Source organism: Lepisma saccharinum, chromosome 7, assembly GCF_977018435.1.
Source record: "Lepisma saccharinum chromosome 7, izLepSacc3.1, whole genome shotgun sequence".
In the NCBI taxonomy this organism is placed as follows: domain Eukaryota; kingdom Metazoa; phylum Arthropoda; class Insecta; order Zygentoma; family Lepismatidae; genus Lepisma; species Lepisma saccharinum.
The window spans coordinates 67,925,706-67,946,019 of NC_139235.1; the positions used below are offsets into that span (position 1 = coordinate 67,925,706).

Here is a 20,314-nt window from a genome sequence, read left to right on the forward strand (position 1 = left end):
AAAGGAAATGGAAACAACGCACTTGCAGGCACTATGCACATAGAGGCAAAAAGGGGATTGTTGAATTTAATTGTTGTTTTAAGTCCACCTGCACAAATAGGCTAATCGAGACTGGAGCTACAGTTTAAAGTGTGATCCAAAGCACTGTGCAATGTACCGTCACTAGATACAGAGGGATTGCGTGATGCTTGTTTCCACAGAGAAAGCACAGGATGGGATGAACGTTTTTCAAGGCCAATCAACAAAATGGTATTTTAATGGGATCTACCCCTCTTCCTGGCAGAGCCAATATAAAAACTTTTACACACTTCAAGGATAATGTGCAGTACAATCATGTAGCAATAACAATACGCACTCAAGAACATTATTGGAACTGTGGGAAGTCCCCAAACTTACTTATTGCATAACGTCACTGTCTGAAACTGTTTGATCCCACTTAGGGAAGGAACCGTTTTGTAATACCTGTAATTCCAGTTGGGAAAACAAGAGTTAAACATTAACCTATTTTAACCCACATGTAATGCCTATTCCTTTCTTGTTCCCTAATGAAGAACAGAGATGGGATCAAAAATTCAGATCCAAGTTAAGGTACATGTCCAGACATTAATCATTTTACTATTTACGATGTTGACAAAACCTGGAGTGAAGTTCATTCATTTTTACAACATTGCTAACATAATTTGAGATGGAGGAGGTAGGCTGGAAACCTTTTTTTTTTTTTAACTGGAAATTCTGACACTTGCAGATACTGAGAAGAGGATCTTTGTCCTAACCCCAGAATGCCGTTATCATTGAGGCATTTTACAATTTATTTCAATTTAATCCATATGGAACAAATAAAATGTGTTTGGTGCTCCATTGGTGGTCATACTTCCATCCATCTCAAGCTTAGCTATGGTTTGGGTGCATTGGTTTCTCCTATAGCTGTTGAAAAGGGAACACCTAGTGGTTGCAACAGAGTTGCTGAGGGAGTTCGTGGTCATACATTTTTGAAAACTCTATTGCAATGGATAAGATATTAGGTAAAAACATTAAATGCATTAGAATGATAATAATGCAAGCATTGTATCATTGCCACTGCCTCTGTGAGGTTGTGTTGTTCTATGTTTACTCCTTATTTGCATTAAATGCCCCTTTACAGCCACAGCTTTTAATGTAAGTAAGGAGACTTTTAAGCTACTTAGCCTAGGTAGTTAAGTTCAAGAGACTCTATTCATTGAGAAAATAGTACCTTTGTCAGTTTTTGTTTAGAAAAAAATACAAAAACAACTAAAATTTCTACAAAATGTACTTTTTTAAAGTTTAGTTTGGCCCTCTTTCACTCATACTCAGCACATGGCCCGAATTTTTTTTTTCCTATTGTAGGGCATCTGTGTGCATGCAGATGTATACACATATTACCTGTAGGATTTTTGTGTACACTTCAGATTATTGTGAGAACAGTGTTGCAAAATTTCAAATCTCAAAGGGGTCCAATTCCTTTTCTTAAAAAAGTCTATGATAAATAGTAATTCTTCCAGGAATTTTCCTTTTTCATACATCACTGCACATTTGAAAAGCACATGCCTGAAAACCTCACAAGGGGTTTATTTCAATGAGTTACAAAAGGTTTATTGAAGAACTTATACTTACATGACAATGGTGTTGCATATTTCTTAATGTTAAATTTTGTTATATCTAATTACACACAAAAGGAATTATCCAGACTAAACTTATTATTTTATAATGGCACGCTGTTGGCATAGGGTTACCAGAGGGCAATTTTTGATTTCATAATCTAAAAAAGAGGACATTTTTAGATGCAGCACTTTGAACACAAGTTTGATGAGCTTGTAGATCACACACACCTGTAAAATAATTTTATACCATTTCAGTATAACTAATAAGAGGCCTCATTACAGGCAAATATCTGAATATTCTAATATTTATTTACTATGCCGGTAGTACGTATTATACGGTTGTGAAACTTTGTCTCTAAGTTTAAAAGAAGATCATAAATTGAGTTTTTTGAAAATAAAGAACCTAGGAGAATATTAGGACCTAAAAGAGATGAAGGAACATGGGAATAGAGAATATTACGTAATATTGAACTGTATAAACTATATTCATTCTTTGTTGGAAGAAATGTTTCTTGTTTTTGTGCTTGCAACTGAGTGTTGTATTTTCTTACTTTGAAATTGAACACGGAAACAACATTAACAATTACGGTATACACAAATATAAAATTTTGTTACGAATCTTGAAGTTGTCCAGGTAAAAGAGCATGTCTGGTAACCCTATGTTGGCAGTTATACAATATTAGCCTGATAACTACTATCAGTAATACCTTAGTCGCAAGCAGAGCCGTAGATAGAGATTTCTTCACCAGATGAATCCAGTACAACTGTTTTTCATTATATTTTTACATTTTATACAGTTAGTGTATTGATTGATTGATTGATTTGGTGTTTTAAGTCCACTTTATACACAGTAAGGCTAATCGGGATTAAACCTACAGTTTAATGTGGAATCCGAACCACTATGTGCCTCCACCAGGTATCGAACCTGGGACCCCTTGATTACAAGGCGACGATGCTACCACTGCACCATCGGGGAGTGTACTGAAATGCATATTGTTTCTAACTTTTCTCTAAACTTCTATCTGTTAACAATGAAAATAATAACTTTCTGATTTCTTGTAACTTGAAATGATCGATGCAGATTACCAGTGTGGGTCGACGTATCGGTTTGACTCCCCCTTCCCGACACCCATGGGCCCCATGCTGCTTACTCCTTTCCATCTTTTTCTCATCTTGCTCCTTCAGCAACCCCTTTGCTTTGCTGTCTGGAGGGATAGTCCTCTCATAGCTACGGTTCTGGTCAGGTGCAAAAATTATATTCTGACTCTAAATTAACAGTGGTACTAGATCAAAATTTGTAATCATACAAATCAACCATTTCCAAAATGGCAGATTGACTATTCTGAATCAAACCTGAATGACATTATTTTATTTTTCAAGCACAAAAACCAAATTTCACTCTAAATATCAAGTATTTCAGTAAAAATGCGCACATTTGCCACTTTGAAAATTTTATGTAAAAAAAAATGTTGTACCACAGTCAATATATGTACTAACATTTTTTTTAACTCCCGTGTGTCTTAAACATGAATCCAGAAAAAAATTCCCTGAACATTTGAAATTTCTCCTCCAAGTTTTAGTATAAAATTTAGTACTGTGTTATTATCTTGTACATGTCAAATAACATTACACAATGTTACATTGCAGGGAGGAGTAAGGGAATTCCGTGTTCACAATTTTCGCCGAATGGGAGAAGAAAGATTCCTTCACTCGAAAAATATATGTACCATGATAGCAATTTTGTTTATTGTTCATGAACATTTTTCAGTATCGATCTTAATTTTAAAGACAAGAAAATAACTGTGCTACTGACAATTTAAATCTTTGTTACAATTTGTATTTTTGTTGAATCATGTTGCTTTTCAGCCTCTTTTAGCTAATCGTGGTGATGAGTACGAGTAATAAAATGATGAAGGGACACTCACAACTAACACCCATTTTCAGGTCAGGTCTCGAACCAGGAAACTTCACTGGCAAGATTGAAAGTCGTCACTTAACATTGGGCACCAAACTTACAAATCTTGGAGGAAAAAAAAAAGGGGGGGGGGGGATCTGTGGCTGTAAATTTTACATTTGCAAAACTGTATTTTTTTAAATAAACATCTGAGGATTTTAATAACTATACTTTAAATCACACCTGTACTTCATTGCTTTTTTTACTGGAATGTCCTACTTTGAATCTAGCAGTTAGATAATAGTTTTATTGTTAAAAATATACCTGCATGTACCTACATTTCCGAAGTTCCCCTCCTAAAACAAAAGTTTCTTGTTTGAAGTGAATCAGTAAAGCATAGAGGCTATATTTTGAAACTTGCACAATCATACTGCCAGATAGGCCCATCTTAGAAGCCGAATCTCAAATCAGATTTCAGCTGCCAGTGCATCTATAGCATACAAATGCTAGTTATACAAATATAAAATTATAAATGTTATAATTGATAATTAGAAACACATCCTAAAAATATTATTACAGTTCAAATTTATGAAAAAATTACGAAAACAAATGGTGCAAAACCACACCACCAAGCATTAATAATATACATACATAATATTTGAATTCTTGCTATCACTATGCAGTGAAGATTTCAATTTTAAAAATTAAAAAAGCAACGACATCATTTTCAAGTTTTCAGATTGACTGTATGATGAAAATATAACTGAATTATGCACATACATGGGTAAATACAGGCAATAGCAATACATAATTTGTAAGAATTTCTCTTACATACAGGCAATTCCAAACTCTCTCTTACAGCTCGCATGATCACTATTGACATAACAAATGCCATTTTACATTCTTTTGTTGTTTTTTATTATCTTTTTAATAGTATGTATTAACATTCAAGTTTATTAGCATGCTGTTTGTCCAGTTCAACACTTTCACTTATGTATGTACAAATATTATGCCTTCATTGCTAATGTTATAATACGAGTCCCATGAAATTTGAATGCAATGTCTGATGTTCTTCTTTCACAACTGCTATTGACGCTAAGGTAAATTCCTCTTCTGTGCATACATGCATTTTAACGTCAAATAAATACAGTGCACATATTATAACATGCCATTTGTGTTATATATGTCCAATAAAAAATACTGCTTAGCATTATTATCACATGTGGCTTCCAAGTGTATATATCATAATTTTTTCTGTTACAAAATTTCTAGTACACAATTATAAAAAAAACACATGTACAATACTTTAGCAAATATTCCACTTCAGTAAAAACCATGATTTGAAGTATGACAACAAACAAGCCTTAATAACTAATGACAGCAGAAATATTCATGCACGAGAATCTTCTATAGCTTGATAAAAAGCGAATAAAGTAATATCAAAATAAAATTTTCACTTATCTTTGTAAAATACAATATTTTACATGTTCAATGGATAACAAAAATGTTATTAACATGTACTCACATACAATATGACTGACAATGCAATATACAATGTGTTAAATATTACAAAAGTATTCAGTACACGAGGTATCCTACAAAAGCATTAATTAGTATTCTCTCTCGAAAGTACAAATGCAAATTATGACAAACTATATTACATTACAGCTATATGTTTTTACATGAAAGACACTATGTTTTACAATATTATTTTGTTCTAATGATAAGGTAAGTCTTCAAGTGTACCATAGCATGATGTGTAAAATTGTAACAAATCTGATATCTTTCCCTCTTTCCCCTTTAACAAAAGTAGTAGAGAGACTTTTGCAGTTTGATTTAGTTTAAAATCTCAATCTGTGGCATTGGCTAAAATGGGTATCAAGGGTACTTTTGCAGATTTTAGTGGGTTTTCTCCTCAAAATTATGGCTGAACTGATAACAACGTATTGCCTACTCATAAAATGGGAAATCATTTCTGATGTTCATACAGTTTACATTTATAGTTTGTCTACAGTTTACACTGGGGTTAAAGCGTTAAGCACTCGTAATCTTTCATTGGCTGATGTTAGAAATCAAAGGGTTTGAAATGAAGCCTGATGCAGACCCTGTATTTTTAATACCAACCTGTTAACCTTCCTTAGCATTACCTTAAAAGTAGGGATGGAACAGATTAATTGGTACTTATCAGTTTTGGCCGATATAGGCATATCAGTGTATCAGAAAAATGAATTATTTTAACGATCAGATATATCTATAAATATCTTATAATTTAGGGCAAAATTCTGCCATTATTTTACAGTTTTTTATAAAACACTGTTGTCCAATGTCCTGTGTTCTGCCTCTTCCCTACAAGAGTCTCCTGAATTCAGACTTCATCTGATAGCTTCATTTGAAGGTTCATTCCATACACATTCAAACGCATGTGTTAGATTTTTCGTGTTGTCCCGTTTGCCATAAAAAAAATAGTTGCCATGACTTATGACTTAACCCACGTATAAACTTTTAGGAGGAACTACTTGGAGGTCTTTTCTGCTCCTATGCACAGCAAGCACGTCAATGGAACTTAGTAGTAACTGTTGGGCTGAAAATGGCTTCATTTGGTGCCCCTGGGGAACAATCTAATGGGTTCTTGAAGCTTTCCTGGCAGCGAATACTGAAGAGGTTTTCTCGGCCAATCAACCAGGTGATTTCCGGATAGACTTCCGAGCTTCCTGAAGATGAGTGTGACAGCTCTCGAAAGCTTAGAAGTCTATCCGGAAATCACCTGGCTGATTGCCCGAGAAAACCTCTTCAATCTAATGGGTGTTTGAAAAGCCAAGCAACCGTGATTTTGATTGATTCATTTGGTTTATTTTACTTTGCTTTTCTCCCACTTTCTGGCTAATCACGAAGATGAGGATGAGTGATTATGTGATGAAATTGACGAAGTGACACTCACAAATATCCATGACCAGGCCAGGATTCGAACCCAGGACCCCTGGCATCATAGCACACTGTGCTAACCACTCTGCCACAGAGGCTGGCCCAAGGTATTTAATCTATGTAACTATTGTATAAAAAGCGATAGAGACATGAAACTTACACTGGGTATTTGGTCTATTTGGATATTTTTCAAACAATAAACAAGAAAATCATTCTCTACATGAATATTCACAGTATGGGGAAAAGTTACTAAGGTGTAAAAAAAACAAGGTTTTTGGACAAAGTAAAAACAAACATGGATAAAAACAGCTGTGGAGCTGCTTGCAAAAATTTTTGATGTGCATCGATGGTCTCTGTGGGTATTTATCGAAATGATAAAAGAACGATACAATTTTATGCATTACACATGATTTTATGGGGTTAATTTTGGCATATTTACAAGAAAAGTATACTTTTCTAAATTATGAGGTGTACTGGCATTGGTCATTTCAGAGGACAGTACCAGGTGTGTCGACATCTGGCTAGGTTATTCAATAAATATCCAGATGAAATAAAAGGTTTGAAATTTATCATTCAAAACCCTAACCTACCATCTTTCTGATCAATGTACAAATTCTTCTGCATCCGTTGTGCATTATGGATCATGTTTCAGTTGCGATTTCTGGATTACAATTCTATCTCAGTTTGGTCTCTATTCTTCCAAAGATACATCAAAAACAGCTACAGCATCCAACACCAAAGCATTGTCTCATCTCTTAGCAGACGCTAACTGATGGGGAAGATGGAAGACTAAAATACTGATAGTTACATTGTAGAGCATTAACATACAATACTGAAGATCACAGATTCAACTTAAAATCAAACTGCAACTTTCTGTTCTCATTGTTTATACAAGTGTGTTTATACAGTCCATTACAATGAAGAATGAAAAATATTTGACATAGAATAATCTAGAGCTGAACCGGTGTGTTTTTGACCCAATACTGATTCCCACAAACAGTAAAACTTCTCCTAATGGACACCTCTAAATTACAGACATTTTTAAATTCCCCGCCAGAAATACATAGGGTTTAATGGAAATATTACTTTTCAATAACGGATGTGGACACTGAAAACTACCTCCCAAATGCAAAGAAAACTTCATAATAATGGACAGCCTGAAAGAAAATGGTCACAATTCCTGGAATTCAGCACAACAATGGCCAGTATTTCGAACTAGCATGCATTGTTTCATGTTACACCAAATGTATTTTTTTTTTAAAATTGCAGACAGTAGACAGTATTCTTTGTGGTTATCTTGAGAAGTGTGTGTTACTTCTGCTATGATGTCGCAAAAATGGAAACGACTGACTACGAGAAAGATAAACTTATTGTTCGAGACATAGCCGTGTGGTTGGCTGTTAGAAAACACATATCAGTGACATTTTGAGAAACAAAAGTGACATCGTTAAATGTTCGTAAAGTACGTACTGCAATATGCTTATCCTATTGTGTAACATACTACACTTTTTTCTGAATAGCAGACACTTCATAATAACGGCCATTTATTTTTCCCCCAGGCCTGTTTGTTATTGAGAAATTTTACTGTACTTGAAAAATCAAAGAATTTAAAATATTTCAGAATATTTGTAATTAAATACAGGTTTTAATTACAACTATCCCATAACAACTTGGCAGTTTTGCTTTAAAATATTCATAATTTCACATATAGCGATAAAATCCATTTCTCCCCACAATGCTCTCAACAAAATGATGCACAATTTGCGGAATATTTAGACTGCGAATGTGTCACATGGTATTTTGTGAAACCCAAGATATTCCCGGATTCAGCAAAAAGTATCTGATGGTATCGGCAGATACATCACAATTGGTATAGACTTGGCCCTAGAATAAACTTCAAGTACAAATCTAATTTTACATCTTTGACATAAAAATTCCATACATAAAAACAAAATCATTATCTCGGAACAATTTCACTCATATCTTTCATTCACTCTGTTCATACATTACAAACACAACTCCATGTTTTATGTATTAAAAAGTACAAAAGTAAGAACTCCCAATGATGTTTACAATGTGTGGCAACTGTGAAAAGTCATGTTCACATGGACACTCCACCTTCACATGTATGCGTTGATTGCTTAGACAAAATCTAGACCAGTGTTTCTCAACCGCGCAGTACCAGACCACGAGAGATTCTCCTACAGTTTGTGACTTGCACCCAGAGCTGGCAACCAGCTGGAAAGATGGCCTCTCGTTTGTTGATCACCAACTGGAAAGGTGAAATTCTTTCTTGCCAGTGCTGGTAAGGAATCAAAGCCACCGAGGGGGGATTGTCACTCATACAGCCTCCAAATTTAAATTATAAGCATGGGAAGGGTGAAGGAACTTGCAGCCTAACCTGGCCTTTCGTTTGGGGTTCCACTGTGATCGTGAGCAAGCAAATGATCATCTAACCATGGGGGAGAGGGGGGTTGCTTCCTGCCTCCAAATTTGGACTTACGGATCGACATCACTGTCAATTTAGTTTGAGCAGAAATTTTCATTAACAAATATATTGAAATGGAAATATTCTGATTAACTGAAACTGTCTCTGTCCGAAATGGAACCATCCAATGAAAATCAGCACTTGGCAATTAATTTAACGATACTGGCTAAAGGAAACTAAAAGATTCCATTACATTCAGTCGTCAGATAATTTAGACCAAATTTTTATAGTATAGGGTGTTCCGTATAGGACGCCGAATTAGAAAATTAAATAAAAATAGGGAAAATATCATGAAAATAGTTACTTTTCACATATATGTAAGCAGCAACATCTACCATTTATGTATGAAAGACAATGTTAGGCATATGTCCACCCCTACTGAGTCTGCATGCATTTATATGCTCCACAAAATTATTGATAATCCTCTCGCATGTGTCTGTCCCGATGCCTCCAATCACCCGTATGATTTCCACCTTCAGTTCCAAAAGGGTTTGTGGTTTGTTGATGTACACCTGTGATTTCACAACCCCCCATAAGAATAAATCACAGAGTGTAAGATCACACTCCACCTGCCAAAACCCACACCACACAGTCGTTCTCAAGAGTATGGATGGATTTCACGCTCCTGGATTGGATTATTCAAGGATTCTTGGAAGGAAACCACCACAAACGAGCCAAAACAATTGAGGCTACATTAATCGGCATGCCAACATTGGTAAAAAAAAAAGGTCTGCCAACCTCGAAACAAAACAATAGCCCTCGATTCAAATTCGGCATCCTATACGGAACACCCTTTACTATCAAGACTAGATATAATCGAAGTAATATTCTCTATGATTATGCCATAATTAATTTATTAATATTAAATTCAAGAGTACATATTAATTAATGTGCACTCAATTAATTAACATCAATTAAAAATTGTTGAAACCTGGGGCATCGACTTAAAAAAAAAAAAAAAAAATTTATGGGGTTGCGGGCTCACAAAGGTTGAGAAGCACTGATCTGTATGAAAGTCTAACTCCACTCGTGTATGCCGCAGAATGTTAGCATTTATGAGACCCCATATTCAATCCACTGCCTCAGGAAATGGTCTAAAAACTTAACAAGGACCAATGTAGCAAGCTCAATCTTGCTGGAAAAGGTCTGAAATATGTTTTAGTAACATTCCAGGTATGCAGTGTTCATAATGGCTGGTCCAGCATAGACAAATGCCCCCACTTATTGCCATTCAGGTTTCAGTGTAAATCAATTATGTTTACTGATCACGTGGAGATTTCGCCGAACCACGGCAGGCTCACACACACACCGGAATGCAGAACCAGGGTCAGTGCAAGAAAGAGAGTCCATGGCAGATGCTGTTAGACATAGTATGACAATGCAATTACATTTTGCCACCACCTGGATTTGTTTCATATATAGGCAGAGAAGTGAATGTACCGTATTCATGCATATGTACAGTCAACGGCAAAGATAATGCTAAGCAAATTGTCCACCACTATTTTCATTACTTTTTTATTCTACATCCTGTTGTTTTAAGCAATGAAGCTATGTTGGTTTGAAGCAGGCATTGTTCTCTGCTAAGTGATGTATTTATTTCAATTCATTGTCATCACACTGTGTAATTCAGACGGAATGAAAACGGTGATGGATAATTCGCCTACTATTTCTTTTGCCGTTGGGTGTACAATGCACACCCTGGTATTTGATGGTAAATGCAACAAACAATTATATCTTGTATATAATGCACAGTACAATACTGGTTCAAGAAATGGCTTTCTAAGTTGTAGGTCGTAAAGCTGTTGCTATGCTGATCAAGAGCGAAGGACATCATATCTATTCAATGAGCTACCTGTTGTATGTGGACCAAGAGGAGAATATCGTCTTGTGTATACAATGAGTCACCAACCCACACCACCTCTCCCCTCTCCCTCCACTGTGTTTAGTATCCCAAATCTTTCATTTCTGTAATCGGCTTCTTTATTCCATAGTAGACGAAAGTGAGATCAAAATTATGTTATGGATTTGCAGTGCTCAGGAAGTTTTCTATTATATCTTGCCCAACAAATACCCAGAATGGCGCTGCTTTCTTGGAGTCGCAAAATGTTCCGTTACAAAGTGAAAAATCATGGGTTTTATCCAGAATGGATTGTCTGCCAGTGTTATTTTCCTCCCAAGGCACTTACTGTTGATCTGACTCTAACCAGTGATCAATCCTTTGGGTGGATACCATTTTATAGATACTTGAAATGTTTTTGGGATGCAACAGTGTTGTTTCTATAATAGGTCTCAAGCCGCACCGCAGAGAACCACTTATCACTGAATATAAGTCATTTTCACAGTTGCCAGATATAAATATTGACAGTTCTTACATTAAAAGCTACCTGAACTAAATTTACACAAGAGTTGATTTTGTTGCAATTTTACATGTTAACATTAGGGGGAACATTCATTGTTAATGGAAAAAGTTTCAAAACCAGCAGAATAGTTGACAGTCAACACACAGAATTCTCTCACCAAATCATATTATATGCTAAAATGGCTGATGAAAAATGTGCTATAGAACAAAGGATTGATTGGTTGACATGAATTGTCTGTAATAGATCAAAATATCTACTTTGAATTTCTGGCCTACTGCTTATTGTAGTTCCCAGTTTTTCACTGATCCAGTGGTTTAACTTTCATGAAAAGGGGTCCTTTCTTCAATCATTATCTTTCCCCAACAAATCTTCACGTCGCCACATAAATGGATGTGGTCTGATGAAATATTTTTCTTAAAAATTGGTCCTTTGTTTTGTAGCAGACTTTCGATCAGTTTTCGAAACTGCACTTTTGGAAGACACTACATATTATATGTACCCTGAACATAGCTTGAAAGTGGATTTTTAGAAATGGGGTACCTAATTCTACTTGTCCGTAGATAAGAATGAACTAACTAACTCACTCACTCACTCACTCACTCACTCTCTCTCTCTCTCTCTCTCTCTCTCTCTCTCTCTCTCTCTCTCTCTCTCTCTCTCTCTCTCTCTCTCTCTCTCTCTCTCTCTCTCTCTCTCTCTCTCTCTCTCTCTCTCTCTCTCTCTCTCTCTCTCTCTCTCTCTCTCTCTCTCTCTCTCTCTCTCTCTCTCTCAACATTTATCAACATTTTATACTTGCCTTTATTCGTATGGTTACTTTCAATCTCATATACACTCAGTACGTCCACAAATACTATCCATGATTATAAATGGGTACGTTTTTGTGTTTTTGTTATTTAGCGTATTTTTCTGCCACTTTTGGCTAGTTGCAGATGAGAAGCTCTAAGAAGTCCATGTGCAGAACTACCCAAGAGTTAAAGATAGCTAGATTCAACACATCTAAAATCTTACATATTCATCAGAGGCCTCACCCTTGCAAACTGCAATCGGTGCACAAGTTCAATCTCCAAACAGACTTGCTTTGTAACATTTACTGGCATTAACCTTTAAATGCCGAGATGTCACACATATGTCACATTTGGAACATACCGAGACTCGGGTAATAATTGGAGATACATATTTTGAGTGCTACACGGGGCTTGAGGGATCCTATTAGAAATGTTTAATTTGATTCTGGCTTATATTTGGGGGAGGAGGGGACATTGAATATTGAATTGTTGATTTAAGTCCACTTTATGCACAAAAAGGCTAATCGGGACTGGACCTACAGTTTAAAGTGGGATCTGAACCACTACGTTCCTCCACCAGGTATCGAGCCCAGGACCGCTTGATTACAAGCAAGGATCACTGTGCCATCAGAGGCGCTCTACGGAGGAATGAACAAATTTCCGCTTTAAAAAAATCATGGCTTTTACATTAATTTTTTTTTCTCCGGAAGTATCAGCAGCAAGTGCATAATTCTTGCCTCAAGAATGGAACACATATCACGCAATATGCAGGCAAAGTTTTGACTAAACCTTGCATCCTGGCATTGCCCATGTGGGAGCCCAACAAAGTTCAAATTTCATAATAAAAAAACCTTTCTTCTACTTGGTAAATGATTCTTCTTCGACCATAGGTTTATAGCCTTGTCAGAAAACAAGGTATAATTAACGCTTTCGTTCGTAGTTACAGAGATATAAATTTATATTGAAAACCGAATTTTAATGAAAAAACACTCTGTGTTCAGGGCTTATTACGTAAAACTTGCCCCAGCATTTAAGGGTTAATGGAGGATGATCTGCTGTCCTGAATTTCTTTAGTGAAAATACAACCTTCCATACCAGTGCAGTAGTGAACACACACATATCAGGATGTACAGAAGTGGCAATCCAAACATCACTGTGAAAGTTGAATTTCTCCCCCTGAAGCTCAATCAAAACAAAGCGTGCGATCCATTCTTTATCTTATTAGAAAACACTGATTTTCATTCCAATTACTATCAGGTTATGCTGACTCAGCTGCAGTTTCCACAACTGGAAGAGATCGAGGAGGGCAACAGATACATCTTTCAGCATGACAGAGCACCACCCCACAGGCTTTGCTACGTGAAGGAAGATTTGAATGCACAAAGATGGCATCTCCTGCATGTAGCCACTAACTGAAGAACATATTATGGGTTACATAAAACATACAGTCCATCATTGCTTGAGAATCTGCTTTGCATCTGCTGCCATCAATTCTGTTCTGGTAGATATATTTATGCATCTGCGTTTGTATCATGAATGAGAATATTGTTCTGATGTCTGCTGCATGATACAAGGGGTTCACATCAAGTGTATGCAAGTAAGCATTAATATATTTGAATTACTTTTTCCAGAGATAGGAATTTCATGTGTAAACGAGCATCAACAGTGATGCCATGCCTTTTTATAATCAGAAGAATATCTGTGGACCCACTGTACATTGTGCTGAAATACTTCTGAGTAGCAGTAATCATGGAACTCATTAACAATGTAACATGATGACCCCTCCTTCCTGACAGTAACACAAAAGATGACCAAAGCTTTTAATTTCTTCATTTAAACTGGAAGTTGATTGGATCCAGGCACCGATTGTGTGGAAAGTTGATAATAGCATGCAAGTGTCTAATGACGGGGAGGGGCTCCTCATACGTCTATCTGGGTTTTTACATGCAATTTGAAGAGAGGGAATCTAAATGTTCCCCTTGCAAGAAAGAGAGGCAGCACCAGTGTTGTACTGTGCAATGTTTTTTCATCCATGCTATGTAAGTATTCATGCTTTTTAGTTATAAAGAATCAACATCTAACAATCTGTGGAGAAAGTGTATCCTTCAAAGACAGACTCTTTATCAATACACTTTTATGCAAAAATCTATTAATTCGGAAGATGTGGTGACTTTAATTGTCTTCAGGTTGATGACATTGTCGTTGCATCTATCAGGTGGTAGAATTGAAGTTTTCCTAGCACTTGATGGCACTAGATGTGCCTCATTGTGTGTTACATAGTTGTGCATGATCTGGTTGCTGATTCTATGGGAAAGAAAGGAAAGTACAAACGGAGGTTGTGTGTGACGATCCATGGTTCTTCCCTATATTCATGGATGCCATGATCATTTACGTTACCTAGATTTAATTCTGGTTTCTGTTTTAACATGGGATGTTCCTCTTTGATGATGCTTTAAATTGACAATTGATTGATAAAATTGATGTAGCAAAAATTAACAAGATTTTGCGAAAGTAAAATATTCTTTTGAATATCAATTTGAAAATAAAAATTATATCGGTTTTTGACAAAATTGGATCTATGGAGAATATTTCTGTAACTGATAAAAATACTGTAAACAAGTTGAATTTTGTGCAATAAATCAATATTTGCATTCAAAATAAGGACTGAAATGTACATTGAATGATCACTGCATGAGAAACATCTACCTGGTAACAAGTTTGTCCATCTTTCTGGGCAAGCACGGTTTGCAGACATTGGGGAACAGATGCCACAAAGTGGCGAACATCCTCCATATTCAACTCGACCCATACCCACTCCAGTAGCTCAAGTCAGTTGGTGCACATTTTGCAGAGGATTGGGAACATGTGCATTATGCCATGTGTGTGACAAGTACAGATACCCCAGCATGTGCAATTCCTGCTGATTATGGAGAATACACTGTTCATTCAGTTCCTGGACCACTTTCTGTAATTCTTCCTGATAACTCTTAGTTGATTCCAGCATATACAAGACTTGCTCAATGGGTTTACAGTTGGGTGAGGTAGGAGACTAAGGTAGTGTGGAGAATTCATTGTAGAGTTCCTCCAACCACTCCATGTTGATCCGAGTCCGATGGCAGTGTGTTGTCCTGTTGAAACGCGACACTTTGGTCAGAAAATACCTCCTGGAGATGTGGGTGGACATGGTCAGCTCACAGGTTCCTGTAGCATTCACCATTCAATCGTTGTGGTATGAAGTCCAATGATCCTAGGCATGACAGAAGAACGATTTCCGGACCATATCACCACCACCACAGGCATGTTGAACTGCAATGGTGCAATGAGAGGATGTGGCTTCATGTTGTCCCGGTCATCTTCATGGTTCAACAGGAAACAGGACTCATCACTCCAGACGACCTTCTTCATGTGCCCATGGTTCATTGATGTCTTCCCTTGACCCATGACAGGTGCAGTTTGCGATGACGTTAAATCAGCAGGGGGAATTGTTGGTCTACAGCTGCGGAACCCCAGTTGATGCAAGGTACTTATCTCAGAGATATCAAACATGACACATGACACTTGCCTTTCAGACCAACGACACATGGCAAGCCAAAATGCGATGTTTTGCTGGATGTCTGTCCAATCAGTATTGGCACACCCTTGATAACATTGTAAAGGAAAAATAAGTGCAGCTGTTTCAAAGATACTTACACACCGCCTTCTCCTGTGCCCAAATTTTGTTTGTCTCCACAATTACCCATAATAGACACCTGTTGCTTTCTGGTGCAGAGAAGAGGCTAATAGGTTTTCTGCCAGCTGTTCGTGACGTCACCACACGGTATTGCATCATTCGCAAAATGTTCCTGCTAGGTGTTCCTAATGCAGTGATTCTTCAGTGCATACTTTAACTTATCTTGGATATCACCATTACTACATACAGAGTGTGCCACAGGCAACTTCACTTTCTACCACAAAGGCACATACCACTCCTAGAATTTGATATACATCCTTATCTGTACAGGCTTTCACCAGGGCAACGAGCAAACCCCCCCCCCCCCCCCCAACTGAACTGAGAATCAACGTTCACTGCTCATCTATCACAATTGCCACCCACACAAACAACATCACACTAACTTCAATGACACCAGGAAAGATCCAACGTATCAGTTACGCATAGCAGCACCACCACCACAATCAACCTATCTACCCAGAAATGACCGGTAACTCGTACCCACCCCTTTGATCCCAGCAATATATTTCAGACATCCTACTTACCCACCCACCTGCAAACTCTCAAACACTGGTCAAATTGCCATTTTGTGAAACTCCTGTTTAGTATCTGGCTACACTGCCATCTTCTTCTCTGTGAACAGGCACCCATTTCATGAAATGTAGCAATTTTTATTGTGTGTGGTAAGTGTTTACTGCTTGCTTGCTTGCACGCGCACGCATGCACACACACCCACCGCCCCCCCCCCCCCCCACCCACACACACACACACTTGTTAAACAAGATGGTAGACAAGCCTGTAAGTGCAAACATGGAACAGCATGTCGTGATGACATTTCTTGTGAATGGAGGCATAAAAAACTTAGTGAAATTCACAGAAGCCTTCAAGCACAGTACGGTGATGGGACTCTTAGCTGCAGTAAATGATATAAAGATGGTTGTACATCAATACAAGATTATCCTGGGTGATGTGGCTCAGATTCCACTCCAGGTATTCCCCTTAACATTCAGTGAGTGCCTGATATTGCCAACTGCAGCACAAATACGAAAACTGCCCTGTTTGATCACTCAAGACATTCTGTTGCTGCAAGACGTGCGAGCACATACTGCTCACCACATGATTTGCATACTACAGGAACTCAGCTGGGAGTTAGTGTCAAACACTCCCTTTACAGTCCTGACCTTGCTACAAGCAGCTTTAACCTGTTTGGACCCTTAAAGGAGTTCCTCAGAGGCCAGTATTTCACGAGTCATGAATAGGTGAAGCATGCAGCCCGATCATGGCTCCAGCATACTGAGAAATCTTTCTACGCTGCTGATATCCAAGCACTAGTGAAACTCTAGAAAAAGTGCATTAGGATAAAGGGGGATTACATCGAGAAATATAAGTATTTTCTAAACGTTAAATTGTGTTCCGTTGCTCTGAAAATCAAAAGTCCCGGTTTAGCTTGAACAACCCTCGTATATAATGAGAAGAAAGTACCTGGTAATCTTGCAGGTCCAACACTTCCGTTTCCTCTGTATTTTATAGTGAAAATTTTTAAATATTTACAGTTCTGGTGAGTTTCCTATTTCCTTCTCATGATTTATAATGGTGCTTACAGACAAAGGGTATATTTTCTCAGATGGACTATAATTTTGAACCTATCACTCACAATTCCTTGTTTGTTAATCAGTATTTTTACATATCTTGGGAGACAGCATATGTCAGCTGACAATTAATACCCTCTTGGGGGAGGGAGGTGTTGGGTAACCTGTTAATTTCAAGCATCAAGAAGTTCAAGGTGTTTGGCGCAGAGAATTTTGGCATGATCAATGCATGGGGTCTACCTGCAAATTGAGTTTGATATGGCTGTTTTAGTGGAACAGTTGTTGAGTAAACATTAGCTTCGTATACTTTAATTTGTCCATATTAAAATATACACTAAAAATTTACAAATCTATAGCCTTTAGTGCTTATTTCCAACAGAGACTTAAGATGAAAACTGGTCTTGGAAGTCAACGTTAACGCCACTCAACGTGATTCCAATAAAATAAATAAAACTACATGGGCAGGCCTTGGCTGTTATGCCATGTGTGAAATTTAGTTTTAAACTTTCTCTCTACTAGACAATAGCATTGCTTAAGCCGAGTTCTAGACAATCACTAGTTAATAGCAGATGATTTCATAGCATACAAGTACAGCATTGATTTCATACAAGTACAGCATTAGTTAACATACATACTTTCTAGCTATGTAATTGAACTCAATCAAATACATTTCACAATTAAACAAATGCACATGCACTCACTCACTCACTCACTCTCTCTCTTTACATGTGCACAAAGTAAAAATGTATTAGTTCACATTGAAGAGCTATTACTTACATATAATTGACATTAAATGGCTATATAATAGTGGCTAAACATTATTTTGCCTAAAATGCAATCAGAAACTACAATCAACAATTTTTTTCATCCCTGGTCAAACAGTTAACTTGGCAACTGCATAAATTCAATAAATATAAGAATGCTACTGAAAAGAATACACACTAATAAACCTAAAAATCAGTAACATGAAATAACATTAATGATACCATATAACAAGTGTGATATGTGATGAATACATCAAAATTGTTGACAAAGAAAAATTATATAATCAGTTTGCTGACAAGACTATACTGTAAGTTACATATTTGCCTATTTCTCATATATTTTATGTATAAAAACATACAAACAGTAACAAATATAATACAATGTAGATATTCTTCTCCATTCCCAAGGTATGCTATCATTCATGCAAAAAAATAGAACATTATATTTAATAAATTACATTCTTCCAAATTTATCCAACATTATTGTGATAATGTTTTTAAAAATACAAGTTCTTCTTTAAATAATGCTGAGGATAAAACATGTGTAATGAAAAAAAAAACAGTTTTTACAGTAAGAAGGCCCATACATTGATTCCTGCAGCCAGTGTACATGGTACTATTTTCATCTATTAAAAAAAATCTAAGCCTAAAGCAGGTTTCATTTGCTTTGCAACAGTATATTACATGTCAGATATGAACATGCTAATTTTGTGAATGCAGTTGCATCTTTTTCCTCTGCAATAAAGTTCCATACAACAAGCAACATTAAGAGCCTTAGAAGTTTATAGCTTGGCTTTATTTAACAAACGGGGGGGTAAAAAATGAAAAAAAAATGAAGACATCTAGTAACACTGTATAAAATATAATTTAGTTATATGATGAAAACATTAGCTGACATATTTTCTCTTTAATACATATAAATTGCTCTTGCTGTCTGAGATATCTTTATGCACAAGCAAAGAACAACAGATCTAACAAATTCAGATGATAAAAAAATTATATGAGGATTTGCTCAGTCTTAAAATATAATTTATTCAATACTGTGTTCTGAGAAAAATAAATAACAAAGCAGTCGAAGTAGAATTTTCAAAAAAATTCTAATTTTTTTGTAGTTCTGTCCATTCCCTTTTCGCCACAGATTGCACGACCAACACATAGAATGTACAAATTGATTTCCAATATTAAAATCACATAGCACTTTCAGTCCTGGATTCATTTCTCATTTTTATTCCGCATGTAGCTTCCATCTTTGAAATGAGCTCACATTTCTTTTATCTTTACATATAGTATATACATACTTCTTTCAGAATAAATAAAATCTGCACGTGTGAAGTCTTCTAAAATCACAGTACATCTAGTCTTGATTTAGTACTGACACATGGATTTCACAGCATCACAACAGATTATTTTAAATATACATAAGTGTGTATGTGACATATGCAAAGAAGTATAACACCATCACAACCAATGATAATGTTATTGAATATTATTACCATGCATTCAAAAGAAAGAAAAAATGAACAACATAAAAATTCTCATATCTTAAATGGAGAATACTTATCAACAAGACTCTTAATACAGTTTTTGAGATATTTTGCACAAGTCAAAATATGTAGGGACTTCAGGAAAAATCTATGCTGGTGGAACGTCAAAGCATGTACCTTTATGTAACAGAATCCACTTTGATCCATGTCATGTTTTATCATTCTATTATTCGTAAGTGACAAATTCAAATAATGTTGAAGTCAATACCAGGGCTGAACTGATACAGCATTCAACCAAAATTTCTGCTGCAGATATTCTTACCAATTCTCAGACACAGATACTTGAAAATTGCGGCAATTCACAGTAGTTCAGAATATGTACAAATTGTATTACATAAATCTGTTCGCACCTATCTACTATAGTTTTTATTTAAAATGTTCATAATTTCACATGAGAGAACAACTGCTGGCAAAATGATGAAAATTGAGTTAACACTCCACAAAAGCAACATGCAGGATTTTTGTGGACTCCGAGAAAACATTGCAATATCAATACATCAGTACGGGCTCAACCCGTCAATAACTGTAACCAAAGTATTATCATACTTTTATCAATAATTTTAGAAATTTAAAGTTTTGCCATGCAGTTGAAAACCGATTTTACATTTTATCACTCCCGTTCCAAGTGAGCAAATCATTA

The 20,314-nt window shown here is 36.3% G+C and overlaps 1 protein-coding gene across 4 annotated transcripts in view; it reads right to left on the minus strand.

The window, feature by feature from the left end:
- The window catches only part of snama (something that sticks like glue), a 184,268-nt gene that overhangs the window by 38,497 nt on the left and 125,457 nt on the right, over positions 1-20,314 (minus strand). The gene's annotated exons all lie outside the window — the stretch shown is intronic.